This window comes from Lissotriton vulgaris, chromosome 11, assembly GCF_964263255.1.
Source record: "Lissotriton vulgaris chromosome 11, aLisVul1.2, whole genome shotgun sequence".
NCBI classification, from domain to species: Eukaryota; Metazoa; Chordata; class Amphibia; order Caudata; family Salamandridae; genus Lissotriton; species Lissotriton vulgaris.
In genome coordinates, this window is record NC_141699.1 from 931,681,837 (window position 1) to 931,705,371 (window position 23,535).

A 23,535-nucleotide genomic window follows, 5' to 3' on the forward strand; every position below is an offset into this window, starting at 1 on the left:
TGGGGACTTGCCTGAACCTGCGACCCTCCTGGGCCATAGGGGTGGAAGTCGCAGCCTCTCCTTTCAAGGTTGGAGTGCTGGACTTGATCGCGGTGCTCCCAAAGCGGTTGTCGGTGTGCTGCTCCTCCTCGCTGGTTGTGGTAATGTCCTCTGGTACTTCCTCGTCTGTGACGCCTCCTTCCTGGTCAGCTTCACTTCTGCTCTCTGTACTCCCAGGTGAAACGATCTGCGTCCTCTTGTTCTCCAGGGTCCCTCCTTGCTTTTCCCCATTGGAGGAGGGCCGTCGAATATCCGGGTGGCCTACTAGACTGTCAACCCTATTTTTTGTGTGCCACATCACAGACTCCATGTTGGAAAGGTCGGGAAGTTCCTGTGTTACGGGAGGGGAACCCTCACAGTGGGTCTTAGAACAATTTTGTATTGGTGTAGTATTTGGGTGACCTTGGAATTATTGCCATACCAGAAGGGTTTGTAGTATGAAGTTGCCTGGGGCCTCCGGAATTCCATGGCTTAGGGTTATCTAATGCCTATTGAGTGTGATGGGGTGTGGTAACCTCTCGTCTACCCCAAGTAAGCTACTGGGTTTTCGAAAGAGAGGTGCTGCAAGGGTGGGTTCCCTCACCACCGCCTTTCTTGAACAAAAGATGGTAATGTTGCCGAAAGATATTTAGATGAGATTGAGCCTCTCCTGTCCAAAACCTTATATATGAAATTTCACTTTGGGACCTCTTTGTTCAGTCAAGGCTAGGTAGACAACATTTAATGTATTTTATTGTTATTCTACTATTAGGTTTTTGATCTTTTCTATGTTGATGTCGATGAAATTGACTACGTGCTCGTATCCCGTATGGCCAATCTTTGATAATGACAGGATGATGATTTTAAGTATTTTAATTGTTTATGCTTTATTTTGCACATAAGCTCAGAGCATTTTAGGTTTTCTATGCACATTGTAGACTGATAGTCTAATTTATTTTTAACTGCTTATGTTTCTATTACTGTATGATGTGTATAAGCTATACCTGCATTGCATTTGTTATGATTTTCTTCTATGGAATTTTTAAACCACATAAACATTTATTAGAGTGAGAGTAGGATATAGTGAAGTCACACGCTAATCAGGATACTTGAGAGCCACTGAGGATGCAACAACAATAGTTTCTGGGTAAAAAAATTGGCTTGATGGTGTGATATCCCAGAGGGCACCATGGGTGTGGATTTGAGAGAGGTGAAGGGAAGAGACTCTTCTAAGCGACAGCATATCCAAAAATTGAAAAATACCACAAAAGACAACCTTAACCTCTTTCCTCTTTTTTGCAAACTTGCATTACATGCTCCAGAAACATAGGATAAATAAAGAATCAGTGGTGGGACGACCTGAGTCTGCTGGTTAGGGTACTGAAGGAGCAGAAGTAGAATCATCTCAGTGGCCAACACCAGAGAAAGGACTTTGGGTAGATTGGACCCGCTGGGAAGAAATGATGTCAGAGCACACACAAGATGGAGAGTAAGTGTCCAGAGAGGGGAACACAGTGAAGTCCCAGTACTCAATTGGAAAACAGGCACAATCAACTCAGACAATATACAAAGAACAAAGGTTGCAGGTGGTGTTGAAGAATAATTTATAGAAGCGAAGATAAATAATTTATAAACTACAATAATAATGGCATTACATCACACAAGACAAACCATTCACTCTACTCACCAATTCATAGGGGGAATTTCCTCTACTCTCAGCTTTAGTCCACAACGGCGTTGGGATACTGGCTGAGACCCTAAAGTTTGGTTATGATGCCCTGTAGCGGAGCCAGCCGATGACATGTGGCGCAACCCCCGACTGGTGTACTATTGCATCCGGGAGAGGAAGGCGGACTGGAGCACCTAAAGAAGCTGTGATTGGAGTGAGATCATGCCACTGCGCAGAGGGTGGCAAAGTGCTCCTGTAGCTCTAATGAGGCCGACTTGATAGGAGAAGCCGAGTCGGTGCCCGCTTCCGATGAGCGGAAGTCTGAGTCTCTGAGGCCTGCGGGGGTCGTAAGCTAACTAAGACAGGCCTTGAAGTTGAGAGGTGGGGGCTGGGACAGTGTCCTTTGTCCCGGCGGGGCACTCGGCTGCCTGTTAGGACCTTCTGTCTCTGGTCCGAAGGTCTCGTGTGACATCAAATGGACCTCCTGCTTATGTACCAGGAAATGCTCAGAAGACAATTTCCTCATGCTTGGGCCCTGTTGGCTGGGCTCAATTTTTGAAAAGTCTGTGGTTTGGTTGTGCTTGGACTATGGAGGATGACCCCCTGGATCTCAAGGGGGGGCACATCTTCTTTTCATCATCCTACATTTGTGGCAGCTGCTAGCTATCGTTCTTTCAAACTCACCCTTGATGAAGAAAGGGAAGATCTTTTTTGGGCCTCATTGTGGGAAATCCTGAGGACAGCTAATAAGGAACTAAGTTGACTGACATCACATAGTCACTCATGGGATGATGGGCGGAAACCCGACAGGCCACCGAGGCGTCTTCTCTTGTACTATGCTTGACAGGGGCGATTACTATTTCCACCCCGACTTTGATACTGCACACACAGTGAGGCTTGCGTGGCGGCCTTTTTGGAAGATAGAGACAGTAATGTGTGGGGGCAGGGGATCCCTCACGGCCCACCATACATAAATGGGTAAATCTGCACAGCCCAAGGCAGATGGCATTGCCTTAACAATGGAGGGCCCATAGTATTTGTTAAAAAAGGCACCCACGGCTGAGGAGGCCCCAACTCTACAGGATATTATGACAGCAATTTAGGGTATTAACCGGCCCTAGAGGGCAAAATGAACTCAGTAACCACCGAGATCACGCTGATGCATGCCAATCTGTGGAATGTGGGCTCCCATGTCAAGGAGGCAAAAAACTCTATAACTGCGTTGCAGACTGAAATTAAGACTCTAAAGGCCCAAGTCAGCGAACTGAGAGCCAGTACAGAGGCCCTAGAGGTTATAGTGGAGGACTTTGAAGGGTGATTGCACTGTAACAATTTTGGCATGATTGGAGTTCCGGAACAGGTGGAGGGCAGGACAATGGACTTATTTGTGGAAGATTTAATACTCAAACATCTGCAGTCTCATGGCCTATCTAACTACTTTTCAGTAGAGTAGGTGCACTTAGTGCCTGGAAGCCCCCGAAGACTGGGTGCACCTGCACCCTATTGTAGCACATATTTTTAACTACAGAGACCATGAAGTCATCCTCCTTATGGAGTGAATTGCACCACAGCTCAAGTGGAAAAACAATGCGATCACCTTCTTTCTGGATTTTGCCCTCCATGTACAGAAGTTGTGGCGTTCCTTTCTGGAAGTCAAAAAAGTAATGTGGGATGTGAACTGAAATATGCAATGCTTTACTCTGCAAAACTGTGGGTGGCGCCAGATGATAAGACTTGGTTCTTTGACACTCCAGAAGAGGTATGGAACAGGCTTGATGGCTGGTGGCTAGTCAGTTACAAGAGGACCCTCCAGAAGTGGACAAAAACGCAAATAGTGCCCAAAGAGCTCACAGACTACAATGAGACCCAGCTGCTGATTGAAGTGTCGACGAAGTACCAACACTTGGGGCTCTCTAAGGATCCTTAAATACGGCTCATGGGCCCTTGACTCACCAAGAGAAGCGTCAGCTGGTTCTATACACAGCTATCCTGGAGCGAAGCAGGCTGAGCATACTCCCTACCTTACTCCATGTGGGGGTACTTTCATACAAACACTGAGAACTTCTGTAAGACTGAGTGGAAACTTAACTGTAACAAACAATGCTTGTTATATTGAGGGGAGTTGTGGAAGAGTGGATTGCAATGTGGTTTTGCAAATTTATTTTGTTTCTAGTAAGTGTGTTAGTAGTAGCAATGACACTTTCTTGAAAACTCACTGTCTACTTGGACCTATCGTCTTATCCCTGCCCCACTCAAAGCTAGTTATGACATTACAAACTTCCCCCATAGACCCTGTGTGGAAGAGGTGTGGCGCAGGAAATAGTGTGCCTGACTCCGGACCACAGGGCTCATGGTTCAATCTCCGGCAGCAGGTTAGTCCAGCACCATGTGACTCTGGGCAATAGCTTGTTTAATCTTCCAGACGACCCCCAGCACCAGGACAACTCTCTGGAGGTAGCTGCGCGCTTTACAAATGCTGGCATTTTACATTTACATTTACACCAAGCTCTTGAGGAGAATCCACATCACTTTGGTTTGTGTGCCTGTGATCCACCCTCCTAATCCGGATCCTGGAGGATGACAAGCGGTCCCCATTTCATCTGGGTGTGCCCATTGACAATGTCTGTAGCTGCTGTGTTGCTGACACCCAGCTTTAAAGTACTCCCCTGGAATGTAAATGGCTTAGGAGGCAAAATTGAAAGAGCAGTGGTTCTGCAAAATCTAAAAAGACACTCTTCAGACCTAATTCTCCTTAAGAAGACCCACCTCAAGGGTACAAATTATTGTGCAATGGATAGGTGGGGTACAAAATGGTTGCTCATGCCAGTTAAACGAGGGGCTCTAGAGGAGTGGGCATACTTCTTCATAATTTGTCTCCTTTTATTGTTCAGCATGTTGCACGTGACACTCACGGGAAACTGGAAGGGGCAGCTATTCAACATAATTTCACTTTACATACCTCCGAGATTGCACACCCTGGCATTCTCGGACCTTGGTGCACTGCTCTTTCGCATCCCTGAGGGTAGACTGTTATTGGGAGGAGACTACAACACGGCCCTTTGGGGCACCATCGACCGCTGGCCCTCACGTCAGAGGCAGACTTCTAGAAAAGTTCTCGCTGACTTTTTGTCTGCGATGGGCCTTACAGACACACAGCAGGCCCTCATCCCTACTGCCCGCCAATACACTTTTCACTTGGGAGCACATGGCAGATTATCTCGCATAGATTGTGTATCTCCCAGCTCTCCAACTTGAGTGATAAACATCACCTTGCTCAGGGTATTTCAAATCATTCCCCAGTGTGTGAGACTTATGGGCACACCTCCCTGGACCACAGGCTCATAATGGTGCTTAATCTCTGGTATCTCAAGGTGCCCTATATTCGAGATCGTGAGTCACAAAAAGGAGAAAAAAATCAAACTAGAATCACAAGAACAGAAAATTCAGAATTGGAGACTCTCATTGTATCGGATAACCATGCAGCAGTGTGGCATTGCTTGGCTCTTAAGCGTAGGGAGGTCAGGGACATCGCTAGAGAGCCAGCCAAGGCCAAATTGTGTTCATCCCAGGACTGTCTCTATGAGGTAGTGGACAGGGTGGGCAAGCTTCTGGTGTGGCTAGACAGATGATAGGCTGCTTCAAGATGGGGGTTTGAGGTGGTCAGAGAGGAGGGTAGCCGAGTTAGATATAACGTTTCTCGGCTTACTACACTCATCCTCTGTGACCACAATTTAAGAAGCACAGGAATTGTTGTCCAACCTCAATCTACTAAGTCTTGCACTAATCAAAAGGAACCTCCTCGAATAGGATCTCACCAATAGTGAGGCTTTGCAGGCAATTCGTACACTGAACCCAGGGAAGCCTGGAGGCCCGAATGGCAAAACCCATTGAACTTTACCAACTCACTGCAACAAAGATCACCCCCTTCCTGCTACGTATGTTTCAGAAGAGTTGAAAGGTTGGAATACTACAGGCAGGTCAAAGAATAGCTCATTTAGCGGAGATCCATAAAGACGGTAACCCACCTGACAGCTGTGTCTCTTACAGATCGATCTCGCTGCTAAATACAGAATTACAAATCTTTAAAAAACTATTGGAGAATCTAGTGACTCAGGTCATACGGTCACTAGTCCATCCAGACCAATCTGGCTTCATGCTAGGCAGAAGCACAGTACTTCATTTGAGGCGCTTACACGTGGTGTTGAGTCATGCTGCTGAGATCTGTGAGGATGCAGCAGTGGTATCCTTGGGTGCAAGGATGGCCTTTGATACAGTGGAGTGTCCAATAATGTATGCAGTTCTAGAAAAACAGGGATTTGGACCACGATTCTTGGCCTGAATTTGGCTCTCATTCACTGACCCATTGGCCCAAGTGACAGTGAATGTAGGCATATCAGCAAGTTACCAGCTGCTTCAGGAAGCGAGACAGGGATCCCCCATTGATTTTTGCCTTATAACTGGAACCATTAGTGATTTGAGGAACAAGACAGGGATTCCCCATTGATTTTTGCCTTAATACGGGAACCATTAGGGATTTGGATAAGAGGTGATCTACTAGTTAGGGGGCTAAAATGGTCCATGGAGTGAGACGACAGAATCTCCCTCTAAGCAGACAACATCCTGTTATATATAGCTGATCCAAACACCATGCTACATTGAATACTACATATATATGATTTGTATTGTAAATACAACGGGGTGCACTATCAACTGGGACAAGTTGCTAATTTATGTACCCTATGGAGATCCAAATCAGCAAAAAGAGAGGTAGGGAGAGGGATGAACACTCTTCGTCCCCACTATTACTGGAAAAACAACAAAAGAGTGTTCCTTAGTTTCAAAATACAGAAGTAAGGGAGCACAAGAGACCAACAAAAGCCCATTAGGTTTGTTTAGAAAGCCCTCACTCACCGACCTAGTCGGTGACATGCTTCATCATCGGGCCCCACTTAGTGTGACCGAATGTCACCCCAGTGTGCTACAACGCCAGATTTACTGCGGAGCTGGTAAATGTGAAGATGTGAGGGCTATGTGGTGAGTGAAGTGAACAGAGTGAGGTGGTGAGTTTAAAATTGCCTTGTATGTATCAAAAATTGATTTAATGGTTGATCAACAAGAGCAAGACTAAAAAATGTGTTGGTGAACACGGCCAACTAATTGGATGGTCTGTTTCCAATAACATTAAGTGAGGAGGTGATCGGTCAACATGTTTCTGCAAGTGTTGGTATAATTAACCTGGCATTCGTCAGGACCTAGTGTGAATAAACCCCGGCGGTATGGGCACGCTAAGGCCCACCCTACCAAAGCCTTGAAAGTGAAAAAGTGTCTGAAAAGTGCAACAAAAGAGGGGGCTTCACCGGATGCACACAGCCTCTCAGTCTCTAGGTCAGAGACATAAAATAAAGTGCCGAGACCTGGTCCTGAGGGCAGATCAGGTGGACTTTCGGGTGCCTGGCGTCGTGGGCGATGTGCCAAAATACGCCGTCACCCCCCTCCCGCGGTCTATGGGGTGAATTTTCATCTCTTTGAAAGTGCACTTTATTTTATGTCTCTGACATAGAGACTGAGAGGCTGTGTGCATCCGGTGAAGCCCACTTTTTTGTTGCACTTTTCAGACACTTTTTCACTTTCAAGTCCTTTGGTAGGGTGGGCCTTAGCGTGCCCATACCGCCGGGGTTTATTCACACTAGGTCCTGACGAATGCCAGGTTAATTATACCAACACCGGCAGAAACATGTTGACCGATCACCTCCTCACTTAATGTTATTGGAAACAGACCATCCAATTAGTTGGCCGTGTTTACCAACACATTTTTTAGTCTTGCTCTTGTTGATCAACCATTAAATCAATTGTTGATACATACAAGGCAATTTTAAACTCACCACCTCACTCTGTTCACTTAACTCACCACATAGCCCTCACATCTTCACATTTACCAGCTCCGCAGTAAATCTGGCGTTGTAGCACACTGGGGTGACATTCGGTCACACCCAGTGGGGCCCGATGATGAAGCATGTCACCGACCAGGTCGGTGAGTGAGGGCTTTCTAAACAAACCTAATGGGCTTTTGTTGGTCTCTTGTGCTCCCTCCCTATGGAGATCCCCACACCTCCCCAAAGACTGCACAGCAAGGGTGGTCACAGATGTGCTCCGCTACCTGGGAATTTACATTAACAGAGACCCTGATGTTTTTCATGAACATAATCTTAAACCCCCACTTGCATGTCTGGGGAGTGATGTCCAACAATAGAGAGCCCTGTCATTGTCTCTGTTGGGGCAGGCATCACTCTTTAAAATAAATTCTCTGCCCTGCTTTTTTTATATTCTCCACAACACTCCATACACCTTACCGCCCTCCTACTTCTGAGCAGTGGATGCCACAGTGCATACACTCCTCTGGGAGGAGGGTGACCCCAGAATAGCCCCCCCCCCCCAAAACTGACCGGAGGCTGGAATGACAGTGGAATAGATCTCCCAGCCCTTCAAAAATACTACTGGGCATCCCAGCTCATGGCAGTCAATTATTTGGTTCACTTACCTTATGATGAGCCCTCGTATAGAATGGACCAATGAAACATGCAACGGGATGTTACCTAAGAGCAATCCATGGTGGGAGTGGCTACAAATCATTTCATACCCGACCTCAGTCATGATACAAATAGGGCATGCTACACTGGTGGAACTTGAATGGTGGGCAGGATAACCCAGGTGACGCCGTTATGGGACAAAGCGAAACTGACGGTGCTGGTGAGGCAACAGGGCTTCAATAAATGGGACCTAATAGGCCTCTCAAGTGTGGGAGATCTATGGCTCAGAGTTGGAGTGAAGTCTTTTGTAGATTTACCGAGAGATTACCAACTAACACACACAGAGGCATATCACAACCTCCAGATCAGTCATGCTCTAAGAAGGGCACTACCAAGGGGAGAAGAACTTCCTGAGACTTCCCAACTGGAAGAAAGGTTACTTGGTGACTATATGGAGAAGAAGGAAATCTCCCTAAATTTTCGCAAAATCCTGAAAAAAAACCCTGACCTCTTGTCACATCTTCGAGAAAGGTGGGAGGATGATGTGGAGGATGACGAATGGCAGGAGGTAATAGCCTCCTCTAAAGAGGTGGCTATACTTTCCAGTTTTAGGCTCATACAGCTGAAGGTCCTACATAGAATCTATTTTGCTTGTACGACACTGGTTAAGATGGGCAGGGCTGAGTCGGCAATATGCCCCAGGGGTGTGTGCATGAGGGCACATTCTTTTCTATGTTGTGGGATTGCCCCACAATCCAAGATTTCTTGAAGGGCACTGACTTTCCATGTGATGAATGTGTGCAGTGGAGACCTAACGAGTTCGTCAAAGTGGTGCCCCTTTGAATATATGGAAAGATATAACTCTGAATAGCAAGGATCATCTCTGGGTGGCATTGGGCTTTATAGTGGCCAAACACAACATAACCAAGATGTGGAGGGCTGCATCAATCCCTACTCTGAGAGAGTGGAAGGCGGATATGGATTGGTGTATGCAGGCAGAGAGGGTGGTTTACGCGGTTAGAGGTTGCTTGAACAAATTAACCAGAATTTGAAGACAGTGGAACAAATACAGAGGATTGGTATGCATGCTGGTCACTCAAGTTGATCCAGTGGAGCTGTCTTGAGAAAATCTGTTTTAGGGGCGAGAAACCTCTGAAATGTCGGGGACATTGAGGTATACTGACTGTATAGAAATCTATAATGTTCACCCATTCTTGGACTATGTCTCGAAACACTGTACAAAGATAATTGTTGTCATCGCAATGCTATGTTTGATTATTGCAATAAAAAACGTTTATTAAAAAAAAAAACTTGTGGATGCCTTGGTTTTGGGCAGTGTGGCATCTAGGTCATAACTCACATCAAAACTGTGACCTCTCTCACTTATAGTCCGCTGGTTAGATTTGATGAGTCTATCACTCTTTAGGACAAATCACCCAACACCAATGCAGGGATTTTGTGGGTGGAATTATGTTTTGTTGTTTAGTATCTCATTTTCCTCAAGAAGCAAGGTCATTTAACTTCCTTTGTTAAGGCCGGCCTAAGGACCGTTTTAGCTGTCCTGCTAGACTATTGTTTATCCGAAATATTCAGAAATAATAAACATAAATAGAGATGCTTAGATTGTGGCCTTCAACCAATGTAAATGCCATTCATTCTTGTCTTTCATTCACCACAGCATAAAGCATAATGCAATGGGTGAGCACACTTTTCCTACTGGCTCCCTTCACTTTGAGTGAGTGTGCAAAGCCTCTGTGCGTTGCTCATATTTGGCTAAATTGAGCGCCTTTGCCTTGAGTGACTAAGTTGATTCAAAATGTGGTATTTTATTTTATGATAACTTTATAGACAGCAATTTATTAAACCTGTAATTTGAGTGCTCAGCTAGATGATTCAATTTTCGAAGTTATTTTTATAAAATCTTTAAGTGAAATTGTACCATTGTATATTTTTGAGATTTGAATTCTTGATTAGGTAGTGATTTATTTTTGTCTCCCTCAAAAATAATAAAATGCATGACACAAATGAAATACTTCCTATTTAAAAAAATAACCTAGGATAGGACAGCCACATTAGGAGGTAGTGTGCATATTTTTTTATTTATTTTTTGTGGCACATGTGTGCAATATTTATAAAAAAAACAGCTTTCCAAAGCCATACCTATTTGCTTTAACAATCCTTGTTGCATTTTGGCATCACCTTTTTGACAAACAAAGTTGTACTGTAAATTAACGGCCTAAGATGACCTTTATTGAACATTGGTCCTAATATTCCTCCAATTTACAATCAGGAATATTCAATTTCAATGCTATCAGCACTAATTCAAATAAGGAAAAAATCCTTCGCCATAGGATGAAAACAGCAACAAGTGAACCAATATGATATAGCTTGCATTGAACATCTTCAAACCTCTTTGCTTTGGCGTTGGCTGCCTCTATCTCTCACTGACTCGATAAACTACAATAAAAGCTCAGTGAGCTCAGCGAGAGAGTTCTCTCAATGATGTAAAAAATGGATTGCAAAAAGTGCATGTAGGAAGGTGAATACCTGACTATGGTTACCCCAGATTTTTTGCCTAGTGTTTAGCTGGTTTTCCACTTAGTTGGCCTGGGATCCTGCTAATCAGGGCCCCAGGCTATCTGCTCTCTCTTTAAAATGGACTCCATGTACTTTAGGTACATACCTAATTGGACATTGGTTCACCTTATCAGCCCCTGTACAGTGTACTATAGGTACCCAGGGTATAGGTGCATCCAAGGCCTACCAGGGGCTGCAGCATATCTTTGCCACCCCTGGCTGGCTATCCAAACTGACACAACTGGCTGATCACTCAGCTGGGGCAAGGTCGTGTAATCACCCCTTGCTTAGATATAATATGCTTATATCTAACATTATATCTAGACACATATACACCTATAAGTCACTCCTATGGCAGGCCTTAACAATTCTGGAGGCAGAGTGCTTGGTTTTATGTGAGATGAGGCTCTAGCATGAGCTGAGTCTGTCTGCAGCTTTCAGAACCATGTCCTTATAGCTGTTCTAGGATATAGCCATACCATATACTCTTAAGTGCATTATCAACCTCGCGGTTAAATGCTAACTCTGGTTTGGCTTTATCAAAGCATGTCGTGTAACGTGTCATTCGCTTTGGAATACTACCCACTTGCCAGTTCTGGGGACAGGGGTAGCATTCCACCCTTCTAGAGGGAGAAGACATGCTGTTCCTACTATAACCCCCTTTAAAGTTAACCAGAGACTCAGCATCACAAAATGGATGCTGCTGCCACAGACACAAGTCTGACCTCCTGCTGCTGGGAATCCTTCCAGCAAGGGAGGCTTGGACAATAGGTTTCCTGTCTTGGGAGGTACTAGCACCACCCCAGACAAGCTATAGTGCATTGGGGTATGGAGTGCTGAATGAAACGAGACACTGCCTGGGGCACACAAGGTGTACCATGCATAGTCCAGTTCAAACCGGTGCTGGGGCACTGCAGTCCCAGCTCTGGCACAAAACTGGACAAAGGGAAAGGGGTGTAACCTCCCCCTTCCCTAGTCCCACCCATAGGAGGGCCCTAGCAGGTAATCCAGCCCCTAGATTTGGTATATAGGTAGGAGCTGACTCCCAAGACTTTAGATTAATCCTGACTGAAACTTGAAATGAAACTCTGGACCTTCGACGTTCTACTTGAAGATAGAAGACTGAAGAATCTCCCTTGTGGTCAAGGAGTGACCACCCTGCACAAGCAGGCACCATCAAGCGATCAACGGTTTGCTTTGTCGTCGCTCCCGCCAGAGCCCGAACACAGAGCCTGACAAGACCCGGACTTCCAGACTTCTTTCAGCCCGATACACAGCCAGAGCAAAGCTGAGACCCATGGAGGCGACGGAAGACGTGGGACCGGCCATCTTGGAAAGCAAGCAAATTTCTTTCCGTGCAACTTCTCAGAAACCCTCGAAGTTGTGCATTCGGGATTGAGAAGCCTCAGCCCCGAGCATCATCTGCACTAAAGATCATCTCTCCACACTCCACGAGTGCTGCGTGGGGCCCTTTTGTATTTTCCTGCTTGACACGTCTGTCCGGTCACTTGCCCATTGGCTAGTGGCCTCTGTGACGACAAAACCTTGAATCTACACCACTGGTCTGGTTGCTCCAGAATGGCCCTTGCTTCCCTGAAAAGGAGCAGCCCATCAGACCTTGCTGGTCTGATTAAGAAGCCATCTTCGATTCCTGCGTGGGTTTGAGGTGCCGGGTTTTTAGGAACCCGGTGGTGCCAGGGGATTACACCCGAAGACCTCTGAGTTCTCCCTGTTCCGGACCACAGAAACCAAGAGTCTTCTAGGTGAAGTCAGAGATCGAGTTTTATTGGCTGCAACCAAGTAACATGTGTCCTAGAAGTACGACAGCACGGGCCGTAAGTTCTCAGGAGACTGTTCGTTTTTACAGAAACAGCCTTCTCCTTTTATACAAAATATTGCACTTCAGGCAAGAATTCTTGAGTTTACAATATGGTCATAGACATATTTACACAATAAAGCAAAGAGCGAAGTCATGACGGCCAACCCATATTTTAGATGTCCAGTTTGTGATAGATGACCCAGCCCAGCCCGGAATTACAATCAGATATCGATGAAACCCCAATAAAACAGGGCACCTCCTTGTCATAAAACTGGCCATAAACAAGGAACATGGACAGGTGTATGTGTGTAGAAAACATGGTCTGTATGTGGTGAATGGTTTATGGCATGTTGTGCTTTGATGATATCTTACTCGGCCACTGGGTGAGGAGCTGCCCAAACAGGTTTGGCTGGAGGCGGTAGAGTCAGTTCGGCCAGGTCATGGGGAAGTCAGCTAAGGTGGACGTGTCCTTTCAGATCAAGCTCGACCTTAATCAATTGACTTATATGAGGGCAAGTCATAAGATGGATGCTGTTCACAAAATGGAGTCCGAGGGTTCAGAACGGAAACCACGATTTGAGGGTGTTGGCATAGCTCAATCACGACGCAAATGCACAGGGATAATGTCCTAATCATTATCGGTCTGTCAATACCAAATTCGTCATGGTACGACGATATTTTGTGACACGAGTGTTCGACCTCGGTACCATATCACAGCAAGGTCCGGAATTTCAGAACCACAGACCCTCCTTTTGCCCTCATATTAGGCAATAATTCATGCTAATCTGAGTCCAAATCCGTATTAATGAATTCATGGAGATGCTGCTGTAGCATCATTCTGTTGCTCAATTCGTCCCTTGGCAAAGGCTCCCTTACACATGAAGTAGCACAGAGGCCACATATTGCAGGAGCGCACTGCACAAACAGGCAAAACATAAACAGAATGGCTAAGATCATCCCAATGAAGATCAGAGTTTTCCATCCCCAAGCAGAGATCAGTTCCCAGAACCACCCTAGCAGAGACCAATCCCCTTTATCCAAATGAAGGGAATCAGAGATTTTGTGCAGTTTGGAGATGGCCTGGTACACTGTCGGAGCATTATCAGGGATAAAAATGCAGCAACTGGATTGGATCACTCTACATACACCACCACGGTCTGCAAGTATGACATCTAGGGCAACCCGGTTCTGAAGAGTCATAAGCCGGTCCAACTGGAGCTCAGCTGTCAAATTACTAAGGGCACCGGCCGTTTCAGTCACGGCGGATTCGACTACCCTTGTTAACTGGCGAATGTTCCTGCTGTTTACCATAGGCCCCCAAAAGGGCAGAAAACCCTTTGCGAAGTCCCCAAATTCTTGACCCGTAGTGTCGTCTTGACTCACGACACCCCTAACTGTCCTTGTCCGATGGTAATCTGCCCAGGCCGTATAGGTGGGTGGCAGCAGAAACGAGATACAACGTATGCCCGAGAAGTCAGGGGGTAACCAGGTGTATGCTTTGTCATGGCAGATGAAGTATGTACCCTTAGCTGCCAAGAATGGAGGGGAAGTTCGGGATGCAAACATGTACGTTTCTGTGCATACGCTCTTCCCCAACTGTGCTTTGGGATCCCTGCCAATACCTTGCAGACATAGGTGACCTCGGTGGGGTACTACCCAAACTGGGGAGGATTTCTTCGATTTCTGGCTCTCACTTAAGAAAATCCCATATTTGGTGATGTTCCACCTACTGTACGGGGCAAACTCATCTTTGGGAATCGTTCGATATGTGTCGATATCCCTGCTCATATTCCTTACTCCTGCCACTAGTGCCTTGTTGCTGGAACTGCTCCCTGTGGGACGCGGGGGATATGGTTCTATGGCAAACAGGAACATTGTCTGAAAAGCCCACAGAGAACCATAGTAACTGAATGTATATATATAAAATCTTTATTCGGCTTATTCACAATGGAAAAACCATAAAAAACACAAGTAATATCACACATCACAGAAGTACACATATTACATAATATTTCATATAAAATTCATTTCATGGATAAAAAAGAGTTAATAAAAAATGTGCAAGATGCCGCTCAAAATGGGCTTGACGAGGATTTTTAAAGGTTCTTTCTGTGTTTCACGATGCATTTTAAGAAACTACTAACAAAATAACAGACGTTTTCCGTTTCCAGCATTTGCAGTCTTAAGAGAGCGGGTCTGCATTGTCTCAACCCCCAAGTTCTTAATATCGGTAGTCGCCAGGTCTTTCTGTGGGCTTGATGGAATTTACAAAGCAGAATCACATGCAGGTTGGACTGTGTTGATAAGCCATCACATGGACAAGGGGGGAGTGTGGCATTCCAACACTTTTGTGACGGAAAGGTGACCATTCTAAAAAAGGTGTTTAGCCTGAATCTTGTAATTAACATTCTTTCGTAAGTTGATGTTTGAAGTGCCAGGTACGGGTGAATGTCTTAGGCTATTTGAATCATGTTTGCATGTATAACTGCCGTTTTTGAAGAGTTGGATGCAAGTCTTAAGGATTCCAGATGTCTTAATGCTTTCTGTTTAAGGTCTTTTTTCGAGATGTCTGTTATGGATACCGGATCCAGGTAATAGTTCTCAAAGCCTAGATCATTAAAAAAGTTTCTAACATATAGGAGCCACTTTATTTTTGAGGAATTGTCCAAGTTCATTGAATCTGCAAGGATGGATTGTGTCAGTGCATTTTTGTCTGACTTCCAGATGCGGCGCCACAACATCAACGGTTCTATTTTAATTTGGTCCTCTATGTAAGGTATGCCTAGTTCTAAGTGCATTGCGTAGGTTGAGGTACCTTTGGGGGTGACTAATAGGAATCTTAAAAAGGCGTTTTCTGCTTTCTAGTAACTGAATGGCAGGACGAAGTAAGGGATACCCTTATCGGTCGTGTGTGGCATATATCCACATATCCAACAGTTTGATGTGTTCATTATAGACTGGTGCTGGTGTAGGAGCTGGATGAATGAGTTATTTACAAATTCTAGTCTTCTGGCGGACTCGTGTTCAGGCAGAGGGTGAAAGGAGTGTGTGGGAACAGTAGGAGGAGGTGTGGGCTGAGTGTTATTTACAAGGGTAACTTGGAACGTGGATAGAGTAAAGCTAATCAAGAACATCGTCATGCTGCACAACAGTAGAATACATACTAACAAGAATCTCTTTCTGGCCATCACGGTGCATATTTGCTTTTTAAAGTTTGTGGGTCTAGCAGGTCTCTCTACCCTCGGAAACTCCATCCTCTAGTTGCTGCCCGCGGTGGGAGTTTGATTCTGCCAAGAAGTGCGCTCTGTCCAGTCCGGGGTAATTCCCTCAGACCGACCAGAACCGTTGACCTAGGCGTCCCCAGCTGCACTCCTCAGACTTCAACCGCGGCCCTAGCAGCAGAACCGGATGGCGGTTCGAAAATCAAAAATGAGCAAGTTCCCTGGGCGAGAGAGCTGTAAAATCAAAAATAGTTCTTAGGGGAAAGAGAGTCACATAAATTCACTTTTATTAGTCCCTTTTTCTCGACCTCAGATTATATCGTTGTTTCCCAGGTACGGTGTGGTCTTTAAACAATGTTTCAGGTTCTGTAGTGTCCAACTGCATTGACGGTGGCACAAATCCTTGCAAAATACGATCACTCTCCTTTTCTGTACCAGTTCCTTTCAGTCGTGCATCGCTGAAGAGTGTAAAGTGAGGTACAGTTTCAGTCTCAGAGTCAGCGATTCCGTCCTGGACCCACCGGTCATATGGAAGAGGAAGAGGGACCCGTTTACAGTGGGTCCCGTGGATCCAGTTCTTTTTCCTTCCACCCGAACGGCTGATCTTGTGGAAAGAAGGACGAGGTACGGTCCGGTCCACCTGGGCTGCTCGTTGTTCGTGCGCTGAAAGTTCCGCACCAAAACCCAGGTGCCGGGTTCAATGGAGTGACCTGGATCGTCAGAGGCTGGCGGAGAGAAACTGTGAACCTGTTGGTGTAAAACACGCAATTTAGTTGTCAATTCGTGTAAATAGTCAAGCAGTACAGGATGCTCTATCTCACTGAGCTTTTTGGGCCTCGGTACCCCCCATATATTTGCTGGGCGCCCGAACACGATTTCGTGGGGGCTAAGTCCCAGCCTAGAATGGACAATCATTCTGGTAGATAGGAGTGCTAAGGGCAAGGCGTCAGGCCACTTAAGACCTGTGCTGGCTTGGATCTTGGCTAGTTTGAGCTTTAGGGTGCCGTTATAGCACTTTACTAGACCTGCTGATTGGGGGTGGTTTGCAGCGTGAAATTTCTGGTGGATGCCTAGACATTCGCACACTCTCTTCATCACCCGTCCCACGAATTCACTTCCATTATCACTCCAGACCATTCTAGGCATCCCAAATCTAGGGAAGAATTCCTTGACAAGGGCTTTGGCAGTTGACAAGGCAGTGTTGTCCTTAAGGGGGTACGCTTCCACCCACCTGGAGAAAGCGCAAACAACAACAAGTACGTATTTCAGATTGTTGCACCTCTCCATGTGGATGAAATCGAGCTGCAAAGCCTCGAACGGGTACGTTGGAGGCGCAAAATGACCAGCTGGAGTTGGGGTCCCCCTACCTGGATTGTACTGCAAACACACCATACAACTCCTGACCAAATTCTCTGCGCATTTCGGGATACCACTATTCTGCCATACTGGAGCCAACAGTTTACAGATTCCTTTTACACTGATGTGTGCCATTCCATGGGCCATTGTCACCACTGCGAGTACATATGCGTCGGGTAACAGCCATCGTTGGTGCTCTGACAATTCGACCCAACAACCATTCGCATCCAATCTTCCCTTGCTTTCTCTCCATTCATTCACCTCTTTTTCAGTGGCATCAGCTTGTATGGACTTCACACTTTCGATAGTGTCCTCACACATACCCACATCAGGGATCCATCTAGCAGGACCTACAACATACATCCGACTCATTGTGTTCCTTGCAGTCTCTTTCGCAACCTCGTCGGCAAATGCATTCCCACGACCAACATCATCTTGAATCTTTCTATGTGCGCTGCACTTTACAATCGCAACTTGTAGCGGTGAGGTCAGTGACTCGAGGAGCTCGTTAACTAGCTGGCCATGTTGGATTTTCGCACCATGTGACGTCAGGAACCCACGTTCACGCCACAATCATCCAAAACCATGGGCTACGCCAAAGGCGTATTGGCTATCAGTATACACATTCACTCGCTTTCCTTCTGCCAACACACATGCTCTTGTAAGTGCTATTAACTCTGCTGCTTGTGCGGAATTCTGGGGGATGCGTGCGGTCTCTACAATAGTGTGCAATGTTGTTACAGCATATGCTGCAGTCGTATCACCATTTGGCAACTTGAAGCATGAACCATCAACCCATAAAGTATCATTACATTCAGAAAGGGGAGTGTCCTGCAAGTCTACTCTCCCTTTTGTCTCTTCTTCTGTCCTAAAGCAGCAATCGTGTTTTTTAACCTCATCTGTCTCTGCCGGAATAGGTAATAACGTGGCGGGGTTAAGTGTATCACACCTCTTTATGTGTATGTGGCTCGCTAATAGTGTCAGCTCATAGCTAGTTAAATGCTGCGTCTTCGTTCTGTTCAGTAAAATGTCTACTGCATGTGGGACCATAACGATCAGAGTATTATTCATGACTAACCCAGCAGACTGTCGAATACAGACAGCTGCTGCAGCAGTGGCCCTCAAGCAACTTGGTAATGCCTTAGCTACAGGATCTAGAGCCGCTGAGAAATACGCGCATGGGCGCTGTTTGTCTCCAAAGTATTGTGTCAGTACTGATAATGGCCAACCTTCCTTCTCATGGACGTATAATGTAAAAGGCTTACTGTAGTCGGGGTTGCCCAACACAGGAGCCGAACACAATGCTTCGCGCAACTCATGGAAACTTGTCTGACAATCTTCAGACCAAGGCATAGGATTGGGTGTGTCTTTGCAGAGTAGTGCCAGCAAAGGTTTGGCTAATAGGGAGAAATTCGGTATCCATTGTCTACAGTACGATGTAATGCCCAAGAAAGCCCGAACTTCTCTCTGTGTCCTTGGGGCACTCAATCTTGCGATTGCCTGTATTCTTTCTGGGGTCAGTCTCCTTCCCTCCTTCGATAAGATGTGACCTAGGTAGGTCACTTCTTGTCGGCAAAATTGTAATTTTGAAAGAGAGACTTTATGCTTCATGCCACATAAATGACGCAACAACGACAGTGTGGCTTGCTTGCAAATTTCTTCTGTATCTGCAGCGATCAGTAGATCGTCTACATACTGAATCAGAGTCGCACCATCAGATAGAACAATCGTATCAAGTTGTGTTTTCAGAGCCTGACTGAATATAGATGGACTTTCACAGTAGCCCTGAGGAGAGCGTTTGAAGCGGAAGCTTCGTCCTTCTAAATTGAAGCCAAAGATTTCTCTGCTCTCCTCGGCGATCGGGATGCTGAAGAAGGCGTTCTTCAGGTCAATCACCGAAAACCAAGTGGCTGAAGCTGGAACCATTGTCAATAAGGCAGTAATGTCGGGGACGTCTGGAAACTGCGGTACAACAATCTTATTTACTTCTCTGAGACCAATCACGAACCTGTATACAGGAGGCTGTGAAGGATCAGTACGCTTTAAGACAGGCAAAATAGGACTGTTACAAATGTTGCCTGTTGTTTCCTCAATGACATCTTTCTCAATCAAATCGTAAATGATCGCTAACAACGCCTTTTCACATTCGCTAGAGATCTTGTATTGGGGAATACGTGGCAACCTAACATTGGCTTTCAACGTTATGACATACGGTGCTATCTCCAAGCGACCTACATCATTAGAACCAGTAGCCCAAAGTATATCTGGAAGAGATGACAATTCGGTTGGAGTATCTTCCTTTGACAAATACATTGGGGAAATCACTTTCTTACCAAGGGTAAGTTGTACTCCCGAAGGAGAACAGTACAAAGTCGCATATAATCTTTTTAACAAATCCAAACCTAACAAATTTTCGCCACAACCTGTTGTAAGGATGAGGGGTGCTTCTAATTCGCATGGGTCAACAGAAAGGGGCATAGGTCTAGTAATCGGGTTTCTAACAGGGGCGCCAGAGAAACCTACTGAAATATTCATTTCGCCAGACAAAGGTGCGCCAGGAAGTTTTGAGTGCATAATAGAACTTTTCGTAGCACCAGTATCCAGCAGAAATGGCTCTGACACTCCTGATGTAATCACCTCGACATAAGGTCCATTCTGATCTACTGGAACTGAAACAACTCCCTCTCTTTGTCCATGGCTGTCCTAGCAATTATTACCCTCATTCTCGTTTTCTGCATAATAGTCATCAGCATAGTACTGAGCTGATCTAGAAGACACATTATTTTGTTGATCAAAGCTATTCATGGAATTCTGAGGCGGGAAGGAAGTGTTATTCTGGGGGAAATTTCCACGACCCCTACCCCTAGAAGCCTGTTGAACACCTCTACCTCTTGCACCGGACACACCATTTAGACGTCGCGCTAGAGCTGGACAATTATTTTTAAAATGAGCCTCTTCTTTGCAATAGGCACACTGATTCGGGCTGTATGGTAAACGCTGATGGGAAAACTCGTTTCCTTGCGCGTTTCTCGAATACTGCTGTGGTTGTTGATAATTGGGCTGACTAGGTTTGCGAGGCGGATAGGCTTGCTGGAGAAGAGCTTTGGTCTTTAAATCTTTAGTCTTTTTGTCTGCCTTATCTAGCTCGTCCTTGCGCCTATTTTCGTAGTACTGGGCTGTGGCTAAAATCTGTGCTGACGTGGAAACAGCCCAAGTACTCTCTGAATCTTTCAATTTATTACACAGTTCGGGAAGCAAATTATGTACGAATTTGTCTACGAACAATCTTTGGCCACCCTCGGTAGCCATATCCTGACCACTATGATCGACGAAAGTCTCTTCAAATCTCGTGAAAAAGTCAGACACATTCTCATCTTTCTTCTGCTTGCACGCAGATAACTTATCCCAATTGACACGCAATTCAGGCATTAAGGTCTTCATGTACGTGATAATTCTACCAGGAAGTTCAGCTGTTAAAGGCTCAGGTTTGGAACCACCAACTTGGTATCCTTAGCAGTAATATTAGCCCATGTGTCACCTAGCTCTTGATCATGATCTGTATGGCGGATCTTACTCCATAAAGGCTGTGGAACGACGTTCCCAAACAGCATGTCTACATCTGCTAAATTCATTATACATGAGCTGGCAGTCTGTGATAACTCCTTATAATACCCTGCGGGATTTTTACGTGGATCGGGTAATGTCTGCTTGAGTGCTAACACTTCAGATCTTTTCCAGGGGACATGTACCCATACACGCTGGAAATGCGGTGGAACAGGTGGATGCGCATTCGCATCACCTTCCCTCCAAACTGGAGGAACTTCTCTCATAGGGTATTGTCGCTCCTTTTTCCTACCTGACACGTCATCTTCATACAATGATCTAGAGACATTTCCCTTACTCCTATAGGATAATACCAGATCTATTGCTTTTTCGACATCGGCACCTACAATCATGCCTTCATAGAACTTAAAAAGCATACAAAATAATTCTTGCATTTTGCGCTTAGGATCGTTTGTCTCTAAATCTTCACAAAGATATACGCACATCTCTTCAAATACATATCTCTGAGTGGGTGCATCCCATTGTCGGAAAACTTCCATAACAGACTGAATATCATATCTAACAGTGTCAGTAACCCATTTGCGTGCTAACTCATTTAGTACTTCTCTTTCCTCATAATCAGGCAGTTGACTACGCAATTGTCTACGTCCTGTTTTAGGGATCGTCTTAGGCGACCCAAAGAAAGGTGAGAACAGACCAGTGACAGTACTTGCCACTCTCTGTCGAACAGAAGGAGAAGCTAGTGGAGAGGCAGATGCGCCAGAAAAGACAGGCTGATGTAAAGAGGAAGTCGAGGCAACAGCAGAAGAAGTCGAAGCAGTAGCAGAAGTAGTATCAGGATTAACAGGTGGAGCGGTAGGCAAAGTTGTAGGAGAAGTAGACAGAGTATGTAGCAAAGGCGGCGGCCCTTGAGAAGGCTGCGCCGGAGAAGTAGAAACCAGCTGAAGAGGAGCTGGTTGTTGTGCAAGAGCTGCTTTTCGTACGCCAGGGCGCGGTATAACAATACGCTTCGGGGGTCCAACAATACTCAATGTATATGGGGGTGGTGAATTCAACAAATGGGACATTAATGGATCTTTGTCAGATGCTCCCTTCGAATCTTGTCCTCCATGGGGCAACATTGGGTAGCATTTATCTACTGCTAGTTTCTTGCTTCTGAGCATTTGCTCACTTTCCTGTTCTTCCTCATTATCCCTGTATGCGATGGCGGCTTGCACCATCGACATACCTCTTTTATTCTTCTTAGCTAATTTTATTTCTTTCTGTTTGGCTTCTTTGCGCCATAAGCGAAAAGAGTCAAACATCGCCGGCCGGGCTTTCTTCTTGAACAATTTGACCTCGAGGTTATCTAAGACTTCTGAGTCAAAACTACCATATTGGGGCCCTTTTAAAACACCATCCTTGCGGGTGTATTTTATCCATACTTCATTATACGTGATAGGGCCTACTCCGTGCTTGATATATAATTCATATGTTAGAGTTCCAATCGGAGGAACCGGACACGAATCCTCTAATCGGGAGTCCTTACTACAACCAAGACAAAACAAGTTTCCAAGTCTGCTAAGACCAGGCATCTTTGCTCACTAGTCTAGCTTCAAACTTCAAGGGATTATCTAACTATGATATTTTCGTGAATACACGAATCCCTCGGTTTTGGCGCTTGCAAGTTCCAAACAAGGTGTACCTCAAAAGATACCAAAGACTAGGAACCAAACTAAGGACTGGGAGACGCTCCACTTATACTTAACTGAAGTATTGAAGATCGGTGACGTCACTAGAAGACTCGTCTATCGTTTCGCTCTACCAAGGATCACTGGGTCCAAAACAGGGCAATAGTCAGGGCAGCAGTCCTTCGTAGCCGTCGGGACGCGGGGAACCTCGCAGCAAAGACCTTCGGAACCACGTCGACATACAGGGGTCGCTGAAGTGGCTGGCCGTCCTCTGGAATTTTCACACGAAGCTCCTCACGAACATCTGGCTTGGACCGTCACCGCTTGATACCGCCCCACGTTGGACGCCAACTGAGGTGCCGGGTTTTTAGGAACCCGTGGTGCCAGGGGATAACACCCGAAGACCTCTGAGTTCTCCCTGTTCCGGACCACAGAAACCAAGAGTCTTCTAGGTGAAGTCAGAGATCGAGTTTTATTGGCTGCAACCAAGTAACATGTGTCCTAGAAGTACGACAGCACGGGCCGTAAGTTCTCAGGAGACTGTTCGTTTTTACAGAAACAGCCTTCTCCTTTTATACAAAATATTGCACTTCAGGCAAGAATTCTTGAGTTTACAATATGGTCATAGACATATTTACACAATAAAGCAAAGAGCGAAGTCATGACGGCCAACCCATATTTTAGATGTCCAGTTTGTGATAGATGACCCAGCCCAGCCCGGAATTCTAATCAGATATCGATGAAACCCCAATAAAACAGGGCACCTCCTTGTCATAAAACTGGCCATAAACAAGGAACATGGACAGGTGTATGTGTGTAGAAAACATGGTCTGTATGTGGTGAATGGTTTATGGCATGTTGTGCTTTGATGATATCTTACTCGGCCACTGGGCGAGGAGCTGCCCAAACAGGTTTGGCTGGAGGCGGTAGAGTCAGTTCGGCCAGGTCATGGGGAAGTCAGCTAAGGTGGACATGTCCTTTCAGATCAAGCTCGACCTTAATCAATTGACTTATATGAGGGCAAGTCATAAGATGGATGCCGTTCACAAAATGGAGTCTGAGGGTTCAGAACGGAAACCACGATTTGAGGGTGTTGGCATAGCTCAATCACGAC